Here is a 10,778-nt window from a genome sequence, read left to right as displayed (position 1 = left end):
CGGATGTATCGGATGTATCGATGGCAAGGAACTTTTTGGAACACTTTGTGCGTGTGTGTCGGGGGTGGAGGGAGATAGCTGAGGGCTGGTGAGGCACCAGTGTCTCCTTTAAACCCTGCCCTCCCCAAATCAATGAGCAGCTGAGCGGGGAGGGTCCGGCTTGATGCAGGCATCTGCCTCATTAAGGCCAGGCTGGGCATCAGCTCAGAGCCAGCTGCTCGAAAACACACCTGTGCAAAGTATGGATTTTTCCAGTGACAAAAAGAGAGAGAAAAGTCTGTGGTGGGGAAAGGATGAGGAGAAACTGAGGCAGGCCCCACGTGGACAAGAAGGGAGGGAGTATTTAACAGAAGCCGGGAGGGACCAGAAAATGTCAGCCAGGCCATGTTTCATGCTGAGGCACTTTTCTAGTCTTTATGTATTCTTTTTTCACCCCCTTGCTGGCTCCGTCACTCAGCCCCTTTCCTTCTTCCTTCGCCAACAAAAAACATTGCATTTGTTGTTGGTTAGAGAGGGTCATGGCTGTGGCCCTGGCTGACCTGAAACACCTTGATGGGCCAGAGACTGACTGGGTTAATGAAGGAGGGAAGTGGCCTTCTTCAGGGTCTGTGTCTAGGCTTAGCTCTGACTTGGCTGTCTCTGTACCCTACAGCCAAGGGCTGCCTGATGACACACCCATCCAGGCTCAGTGACTAACCCACCGCCTCTTGCCTCAGGCAGCTCTCTGTCTGAGGCCATAAAGCCAGAGATGCTGACAGAATGTAGGGGACAGATGAGAGGATGTGACTTGTTAAGTAGCCACCACGAGGAACAACCAACCAACAAGAGAACCTACTCCTCACTTCATTCCAGCCCTTAGAGTCCGGCTTTTCTAGAATCCTTTTACCCTTACCGTGTTTTCTAGCTCAGATAATAAGAAGAAGTGAAAAGAAGACAAAATGGACTGCCTCTGGGCATTGGCATCCTGGCATTTTTTCCAAAATATGGGACAAGCTGTATTTGAATCTAAAGAAACCAGGAGAGTGGTCACAAACCAATGTCATTCCTCCACTCGACAGCTCACCTCGGTGTGGGAGGGAGTTTGGCGACAAGGGTGGGAGGGCAGGAAAGGCCATTGGCACTTTTGTTCCTGCCAGGGAACGTGGCACAGCTGCCGCCTAGCACCTCGGAGGTTTCGAGGACTAAGAAATTGCGGGGTTTTCTGTAAGATCACAGCTCTCTTCTCAGAAAAGCCTTCTTGGGTATGAGTCACGCAGTGCCATAGGTAAGAACACCAGGGCGAGCCCAGAGCAGCCCATCCTCGCGTGCAGGGCACAAGAGGACCCAAGATGCCAAAATGGCCTGTGAATTCAATGACTTCAGAGGGAACTGCTGACAGCAGTAGATTCAGACCTTGGGCTTCAGGTTCGGGGGACGGCACTTGGTAGATAATTCTACCATGTGAAGTTTCCTCAGGGGTCTATTTGTGTTGGGTCTTGGGGCCAAGGCTGGGGCAATGGAATTAGATGAGAAAATAAAAGCTGCTTGGGTGCTGGTGGCTGCCAGGAGTGGTAAACAAAACCCCACCCAGAAGACAAGATGGGGGCCATGCCCCATTTCCACAGAAAGAAAAGCCTTAGATTCATCTTTCAATGCCACTTGCTTTGCTGGTGTGGAGATTGAAATTTCAGCTAATTTTAGATAAGGTTCCTGGACAAAAGTTTTCCAAAGTGTCCTAGCCCTGTTGAGGGAAGGCTGGGGAGGCTTAGAGAGGCCTTTAACACCGAGGGCCATAAATGGCGCCCGTGTTGGCTGAGAAGACACACTCTGTGATTTCCTTTGGAAGAAAGGCTGCTGACTGACGGAATTCGAGTTGAGGTCTTCCCTCTTTTCTTGCTCAGTTAAGTTACTCATCCCCGAACCCTTTTAAAGCATCTTCTTTTTACTAAGACTTTTCCATTTGCACTTTCTTGCAAATGCCCGGATCATTAAGATCACGGCAAATAACGACCCAGTCCGTCTACCTGAGGAGGTCTCCCTGGGTGAGTCTGCCAAGACGGTCAGCCGAGGCTGGAAGAGATTAAGATGGCGTGTCTAATGGCATGGGCAGACTTCTGCCCGCAGAGCCCTCGACTCCTCAGTGCCTCTAACTCCCTGCCTCACAGTGGTCAGTGTGACCTTGGTCCTTCCTTTGTAAGGAAATGCAGCTTTGACACAAAGTCTCAGGAAATGCATGCTCCTAGGTGTCGTGGGAAGAGTCAGGCCAGTCACATTGCTGCCAATTTCCCAGCTGTGCAACCTTAGACAAGTTACTTAACCTCTCTGGGCCTCAGTTTTCTCACCTCTAAAGTAAGAATAACCTTCGTTGCAGAGCTGTGGAAATGAGAAGTAAATGTTATGTGCCTGATATGTACTAAACAATCAATACGTGAAAGTTGTATTAATTATTACATCCTGGCCTGTTTTCTTGTTCTCATTATCCAGGGACAGGAAATGGAAACCCATGTTTAGGATTCTTAATTTGCTCTCGATTGTGTTGTAAAGCAGCACTGGGCACTTCCTCCATCTGTTGAAATGCAGCTCATCCTTCTTTTGGTTTCTGAGCAAAGCTGTAACAGCTCAGGAACATAGCAGTGATCCCTCCCAGTGGTGGGCCCAATTGTGAACAAGCATCAAAACTTTGCTGGGTCATAGGATGAGCATTACAGCTACCATTTCTATTTTTTTGAGACACTTATTCTGTAAGGGATATTCCCCCAGAGTGAAAACATGACTGACAATACATATAAGTAGTTAGGGGGAGCAAATTAGAGCACAGCCCCCCTGGTCATCACTGGTCAAGGTGGCCGTCCAGAATTTGCAGCCAAACGGTTGGTGTGGTGGATGCACAGTGACCAGGGTATTTAAGTGAGCACTCCTCGAAACCAGACCTTTGCTTAAACTGCTTGAAGCTGGGCTTGAGGGAAGCTTTTGTGTGATGCCAGGAAAAGTTTTTCGTCGATGGCGTTTCCACCAATGGTTTATTTTGACCTCTGGTCATCTGGCTCTGCTCATCCAGATGACCTACTTCATTTTCTACCTTGGTGGTTCTCAGATTTGCTGGCCTGTTTACACATCTGCTGCGGCAAAACGTGCCCCAGAAACGGTGCTGGGCAACTCTTGTTTAGGTGAATGACCACTGCTGAATTTATTTTAAAATTCTTTTTATTTTTGCCTTTGTGTTTAAAAAATTAGATTTAATTTTTTACTGGATATACACTTTTACTTTCAAGAATCCCTGGGCACTGTGTCTTGTTTTATTTTGAAGGATTCAGGCACCGTTAGGGAACTGTCTTGCTTTAGAGTTGTCCAAACACACACTCTGTAATCCTTTTTCTCCTGAGCCTTATTTACCTATGGGTCAGCTAACTGATTAAATAAATAGCAACGATAGTTCAAAATAAATTTCTTCTCTGCTTGGGCCAGGGCTAGTTCTTATTAACATTAAAGTGACGGTAGATTTAATCAATTTGAGCAAACATAAAGTCCATTTGGTTAAAAAATAATCAAACTAGTCATTTGATCTGTTAATTGAAACAAAACAGTCAGTTTAGTCACTGCACATACATAGCCATTCCTTCCAGTCTCAAACACAGTCTATGTTTTCTGAGGGAAAAGACGCTTCAGTCTTGCTCAGGGATGTGTCCCAGCACTTAGCATAGTGCCTGGAGCAGAGATCACGGGCAGTAAATATTTGTTGAGTGAATGGAAAGGTGGGTGAATGAAGGAAATCTAGACCTTTCCATGTGATTAAATTCACTTTAATGGTTTATGGAGGGGGGTTGTATATTGGAGTGGCATTATTTGGACCTTTCTTCTAGAGAACTTAGCATTAAACAAAGTACTTTAAAAAAACACAGAAAGTAAGCTGGTGGAGGGGACAGGGCAGTTTGAGTAAACAGATGGATTCAAAATGATTTACAAGGACAGTTTCAGACAAAATCCTACCATTGTTAAAATTTTCTGGTTGGACCGTATGAAATTTCCTATATTCATTTATTTGGGATCTACAAAAATGATAATTTCATATGATTCAACTAACACTATATCTTGAAAATTAGACAAAGAAAGATGCTCATTTTTCTGACGTGGCTTTGACACTAGGGAAAAGCAGAAAATAAAGAAGGCTACCACCGTTGGAGATTAACTAATGAATTAATAAACTAATGAAAGGCACCAAGGAGAAAAATAAGAGTTTGTGGATTATAGCATAAATCGCATTCAATTGCCCAACCGCTTCAAAATATAGAAAGAAAAAAAAGAAAAGCAGGATATCTAATCATTATAGTCCAAATTGGTCTAAGTTACTAAGTAAATATCCCAACTAGCTATCATTTTTTTTCTCTCTCTTAATTTGAGGTATTTTACCCAAAATATCATAAAATCAGAGGAAGTTATAAATTAAAAAAATATTCCATTCCAGTATTTTTATAAGTGTTTACATATCTTTATATAGTTGTTATTACAAAAACAATTTCAAGTGCTTTTTTTCCTTAATATTTTATTCTGAGCATCTTTTTTGATACTTAGCCTTCATGATTGTTTCAAATTGCTATGTAAATGTCCATAGTTTATGCATCGTATTTTCTTTACTATTTCATTATTGTTGGACATTTGGGCTGTCTCTAATTTTTGTTATTATAGCTAATGCTGCAAGAAAATCTTTACATCTGTAGCTTTTAAAATTTCTTTTGAATTACTTCCTTGGGCTAATTTCTCCAGGGCTGACAATTAAAGTAATAGGTTAAAGTAAAGGAACATTTCACAGGATACTTTAGACTTCTGTTGAAGTCTAAACAGTTTTTCTGTCAAGGAAAGAGAGTTTTTTCCCTAACTCTCTGACCGTCTGCAAGTGTTTCTTGTCTTTTCTGGAGCAGGCGATAGGGTGGAGGGAGAGAGGAGACCGTGGAACCAGAAAGATCTGGATACAAGTCCTGATCTGTGGCCAGTTGCCTACCTTCGGAGTCCCCTTCTTCCTCTGTGAGATGGCGGTAACCATGTGTACCTCACGCAGAGCACGGTGGAGCGGAGATACTGCTCGGAAGTGCCTACACACCAGAGGTGCTCGAAAAGCAATAGTCATTATCATGTGTGCCTCAGTTTCCCAACCTACAAAATAAAGGATATCATTTTCCCAGTGGAAGAAAGTGGAAACCCTGGTACTAACATGCTTTCTTTGTCTTCCCTTGTCACTAAATTGCAGTAAACTTGGGCAGGAATCTCTTTAGTTTTCGCATCTGTGAAATGAATTGCGTATGGTCTTGTAATTACCAAGTTTTCAAGAACGTTTAAGTTACCTAGCCTCCCACCCCGCTGGTATTGGCTCGTAGAATTAGGAACCTAAACTTCATTCTTCCCTGAAGCTCCAAATAAACAATAAACTTAAAACTTAAAAAAAAAAATCCGGACTTCCCCCTTACCACAATATTTTTAACTCTCCAGTGGGAGCCTCTGTTGCGAAAAATCCAAGGACAGATTCTAACATTTTCTGCCTTGTCCCTTATGCTTGTGCATCGGATGCAGATTTATGGCCACACAAGGACTTTGTTGGTGAGCACTGACTTGAAGAGAAAGCAAATTGAGGTCTGAAACAGCTAAACTGCAGTGGTGGAAATGTTAGGAGCTTCCACTGTCCGCTTCGGTTGCCTGTTATGATTTGTGCTACTCAGCAACTAATTTGCAGGCTCAAGGGGAAAAAAATAAATAGAAAGCATTCAAACAAGGACAGGCAGGGTCCTCGCTGGTCCAGACCACTCTTCTGTTAGTACAGTCGTCCCTTTATATTTACAAAATGCTTTCCAGCACCTTCATTCATAACCATCCAATGGCAAGTAGCAGAAAAACTATTGATTTTAAGATTCTCTTTTTATAAACAAAGAAAATGAGGTTCAGAGGTTTGGTGACTCGCCTCAGAGTAGAACCAGGCTCCGAACACGGTTTCTCTGATCCCTTGTTCAAGGTATGTGCTCTCGAATGTTCTATGCAGCCTGTCTACCAGGCCTGCTGTCAATTTGCAGTATTATACATCAGAAGACTGAATTCTGAAGCAGATTTTTGAAGGTATTTCCCCTTAGTAAGCACGTATTATGATTTGCCTCTCAATTTCTGAAGAAATAATTGTTTGGATGCTGAATATTCTCATTTAAATATGTTTTTCTGCTGAGTATGAAGTATTTGGTTGTTAATATAGAATTGCATTTTTCTCTGGCCTATTATTACAGTTCTGAAATCATTTTCTCCCCAATTGGTAAAATCCATATTTTCTGTTTTGCTCTTAATAAAATATACCTATTTTGGAGCTTTTCTTGAGAGGGACCGGCCCCTTTCTGTGCGTGCAGGTACCGCCCCCCCGTCCTCTCCCCCACCAACCACGTTATGCATAGGTGGAACTCAAATGTGTAAATCAAAGTGTAAATTAAATCATATTTGAGAAGACTTGATCCTAAATAGTAGCCGTTAACCAATCTGTTTGGTAAGAATGTATCTTCATACAGGGTGTAAGGTTTTGTGGGATGAGGTTTTCTGAAAGAATAGTGCACTATTACACACAGATGCTGGGTTGAGATTTGTTTTTTTTATATAAATCCTCAAGGAGTGGGAGAATTACCTTTAAATGACAAATATCTATAGTCAATTCTTAATTTCTTTTTTGTTTTTCATAAATTTTATTTATTTATTTATTTATTTTGGGCTGCGTTGGGTCTTCGTTGCTGCACACGGGCTTTCTCTAGTTGTGGCATGCAGCGGCTCAGTAGTTGTGACTCGTGGGCTCTAGAGCACAGGCTCAGTAGTTGTGGCACACGGGCTTAGTTGCTCTGCAGCATGTGAGATCTTCCCGGACCAGGGCTTGAACCCGTGTCCCCTGCATTGGCAGGCGGATTCTTAGCCACTGCGCCACCAGGAAAGCCCTCAGTTCTTAATTTCTTATGTCAGATTTTAGCCTTGAGTCCACTTGCATCTGCCTGGGCTGAGCCCAGGGAGTGCAAACCCTTTTGCTGTTGACTGGAGCAAAGCAAACCAAGATAAGAAATCTGATGCTCAGGGCAGAAGCATTAAATTGCTAGATTGTGAATATCGGTGGCTCTTAGTGGGGCCGCTCCCCAAGCTGACTGGGAGGAGGGCTGGGAAAGGAGAGTCTCTGAGAGGTTCTCCAGCTATTTGCAGAGCTGCTGGGTTATAGGTGCATTGCCTTTGCCAAACCCTGGAGTTGGGGAAGATGGCTCAGAACACAAACCAACACGACTATTTAGGATTAAACAAATCACCACTTCTCTCTGTCGCTGTAGATACTAGAAAGTCAGCTGTGTGTTCCTTCATTTCACCAGGTCCCCAGCATGAGATGTTGCACTGGCTCGAAGCCATCATGTGAATGTCGGCCCTGAGTTAGGCCTGCCTTTTCCTCATGCAGGCTGGGAGTGGCAGTGGAGGTTTGGAGGGAGGAGGTATTACAGGCAGAGTAGAAGAGACAGCCTGGGGGTGGGGCGGGGGCTTTTGATCTGAAGCTGTGGGAGGCAGACTGGCCAGAGCAGCGTGCTCCCAGGAGAAGGCCGCTGAACGGGGGCTACAGCGTGGGACCAGCCTGTGCCCAGGCCCCGTCCTGTGGGTTATAGCTCGGCGCGGGTGTGGCACGCACATGTGCTGGTGTGTGTTTACCTGTGTGCTCTGCTGGGGGTACAGATGCCTGTGCCCCAGTGTGCATGTGAAGGTGTATGTGAGGCTGTGTGTTTGTGCACGTGTTCCAGTGTGTCCCAGCGTGTGGGTGCATTGTGTGTGCGCCTGTTTGTATGCAGATGGACGTGTCTTGAGTCTGCAGGTAAGTCTTTCTGTGTGCACCAGTGAGTGGCTTTCTGTGTATAATGTGTGCATTTAAGAGGAGGATGGTGGCAGCAGGACAGCTCTGTAGAAGGAAGGGCAAACGTTGCTTGAGCTTAGAACTGGTGAGCTAGGCAGGAGAATGGCAGGGCTGAGATTTCACTGAGCCCATTCCAGGCATTCTGTGCAGAAGGGAGTCAAGAAAACTTCTGTCCAAGCTAGAATCTCTAGGATCATGGAGAGGTGGGAGCAGCTTCTTCACAGATGCAGAGACGTCTCAGGTCTCCCAACTGCCCTCAGAACTCTGCCATCTCCCAAGTAAGCCTGCTGTCTTTCTTTCTTTCCACCTTCCTCCCAGTTCCCTCTACTTAGAATGCCTACCCTACTCCCACCCTGACCTGTGGAAACCCTGTCTTCCCCTTATAATGACGTCCAGATACCTGGGGATCTCCCAGACCCACTGTTGACATTGTTACCAGCGTTGAGGTGACAAAGGAAGGTGGAAAATTGTTGTTCTCATAACTCAAGGTTAAAAACCCAACGCAAATAGTTCCCTACAGTGAGCGCTTCTCAGAGTGGAGGCCCAGCACACAGAGTTTCAGGAACACGTAGCCATCAGCAGAAAATGTCACCAGCTCCCCAAATTCTCACCAGTTCCTCCCACAGTGGCCATCCTCTGAGTTTTGACTACAAGAGTCAAAATACATTTGATGCTTTTCTTTCTTCCTGCCCTCAGAATAGATAAGCAATTCAATAAGGTGGCTTGTGGTGACCTACTCTGGCTGTCGAGAGTTGGTATCGCCAGACTGATAGTTATTTTTAATATCTGGTTATTCAAACCATCTGAATGGCACATTTGCCCACAAGGACCGCCTTGCTCCTCTGTTGGGAAAGAGAGCGTGGAACTGGAAGGAAAAGGGAGGAGGTGCCTGGCAGAAAATGGTGCAAACGGCACATTTTTAGGCCTTACAGACCTTTCTAAGGCGACGAGAATTTACTTCTGTGTCCTGTCTTTTCATCGCAACACCCAGTTGAAAATATGAATTAAAAAAAAAAAAGTTTGCTGCTTTAAAATACTTCTTGATCTGCCGTTCTTGCTAAAGTACTTAGAATTATACATATCTTAGCACCATGGCCATGATCCAAAGGAACCAGCACAACTGAGAAAACTGTTCATTGGTGGTCCGAGTGCTGAACATTTTGAGAAGTGGGGCACACTCACAGACTGTGTGGCGAAGAGAGACCCCCAAACCAAACATCCCAGGGCCTTTGGTTTTGTGACCTGCTCTTGTAGTCGCACGAGGTGGATGCGGCAACGTGTGCTGGACCACACAAGGCTGATGTGTGTGTGGTGAAGCCAAAGAGAGCTCTTTCTAGAGAGGCTTCTGTAGAGTCCATCTAACAGTGAAGAAAATTGTTCTTGGTGGTATTAAAGAAGATACAGAAGAAGTTAATTCGAAAGACTACTTTGAAACGTATAGCAAGATTGAAATCATAGACGTTATGGAAGACAGGCAGAGTGGAAAAAAAGAGAAAATCTGCTTTTGTGATTTTTGGTGATCATGATACAGTTGATAAAAACTGTTGTTCAGAAACACCACACTCTCAAGGGGCAGAACTGTGAAGTGAAAAAGACCTTTTCTAAGCAAGAAGTGTGGTCTGTGGGATTGCAAAGAGGTGGATGTGGCAACTTTATGGGTCATGGAGGACACGCTGGCTGAAGAGGAGCCTGTAGTTGTGGAGGTAGGTGGTGGCAGCAGGATGACGGTGGATATCATGGATCTGGAGGTGATGGTGGCAACTATTGTGATGGTCCTGGTTATAGCCTTAGAGGAGGCTAACGTGGTGGTGGACCAGGATATGCAAACCAAGGTGGCAGAAATGCTAGTGGTGGCAGAGGATATGATGATTATAATGAAGGAGGACATTTTGGTGGTGGTAACTATGGTAGTGGAGGATACTATAATGATTTTGGAAATTATAGTGAGCAACAGTAATCAAATTATGGGCCCATGAAGGGGGGCAGTTTTGGTGGAAGAAGCTTGAGCAGTCCCTGTGTTGGTGGTTATGGATCTGGTAGTGGAGGGGTGGGCATGGAATCAGAAGGTTCTAAAAACTCAGCAGAAAAGCGTTGAAGTTCTCAGCAGGAGAGGGTGAGGAGTCGTCAGGAAAGCTGCAGGTTGCTGTGAGGCAGTCGTCCCAAGTGCATTAGAGGAACTGTAAAAATGTGCTAGAGAAGGAACAAGCATCTGTAGTCAGAAAAGTTATCGCAGCTTAAACAGGAAAACTTCTTGTTCAGGACTGTCATAGCCACAATTTGCAAAAAGTATAGCTATTGATTACTGCAATGTAGTGTCAATTAGATGTACATTCCTGAGGTCTTTCATGTCTTGTAGATTTGTCTTTTTCATTTCCTTACGTCAGGTATATTATCTTGTAAATTGTGATAGTGGTAGCAGGAATATAAATTAAGGAATTTTTAACTTAAACAAAAATAAAACAAGTCATCTGGTAAACCACTTGGTTTATCAATGAGTAAATATTTACCAAGCACTTCTCTTGTGCCCCAAGGAGAACAAACAATTCTGTAGATGGTTGGCCCAACCAGTGCACTGATGAGGCCAGTGTCTTGGAGATGGATGTTGAGTGATTGAGAGCCCACAGGTAAAAGAAAGCTTCCCTAGTTCTGTAGGTCGTGTTCTCAGGTTTTATGAAAAAGTCTTAATTTCCCTACAGGCTTGCTTCTTTATGGTCTGGTCTAATTTTCATCGTTTTGTGAGCCTGTGCTAATTTCCATGCTGAGTTTAGTAGCAAAGGAGGCGTATATCAGGAGATACCAACCAAGACTATTTTGAACTAGGCTAGAGAGCTTCAGAAATTCCCCCCTTTGATTTCTTCAGATTAGAGAGAAATCTTTGTCTTTTCTCCCACTTCACTATCAATGCTTC

The 10,778-nt window shown here is 44.3% G+C and overlaps 1 pseudogene; it reads left to right on the top strand.

The window, feature by feature from the left end:
• Positions 1-5,003: 5,003 nt before the first annotated feature.
• Positions 5,004-9,943, top strand: LOC137218588 (heterogeneous nuclear ribonucleoprotein A3-like; annotated as a pseudogene).
• The last annotated feature ends 835 nt before the right edge of the window (positions 9,944-10,778 follow it).

Source organism: Pseudorca crassidens, chromosome 2 (assembly GCF_039906515.1).
Source record: "Pseudorca crassidens isolate mPseCra1 chromosome 2, mPseCra1.hap1, whole genome shotgun sequence".
In the NCBI taxonomy this organism is placed as follows: Eukaryota; Metazoa; Chordata; class Mammalia; order Artiodactyla; family Delphinidae; genus Pseudorca; species Pseudorca crassidens.
This window is presented reverse-complemented; position numbering and strand designations above follow the sequence as displayed.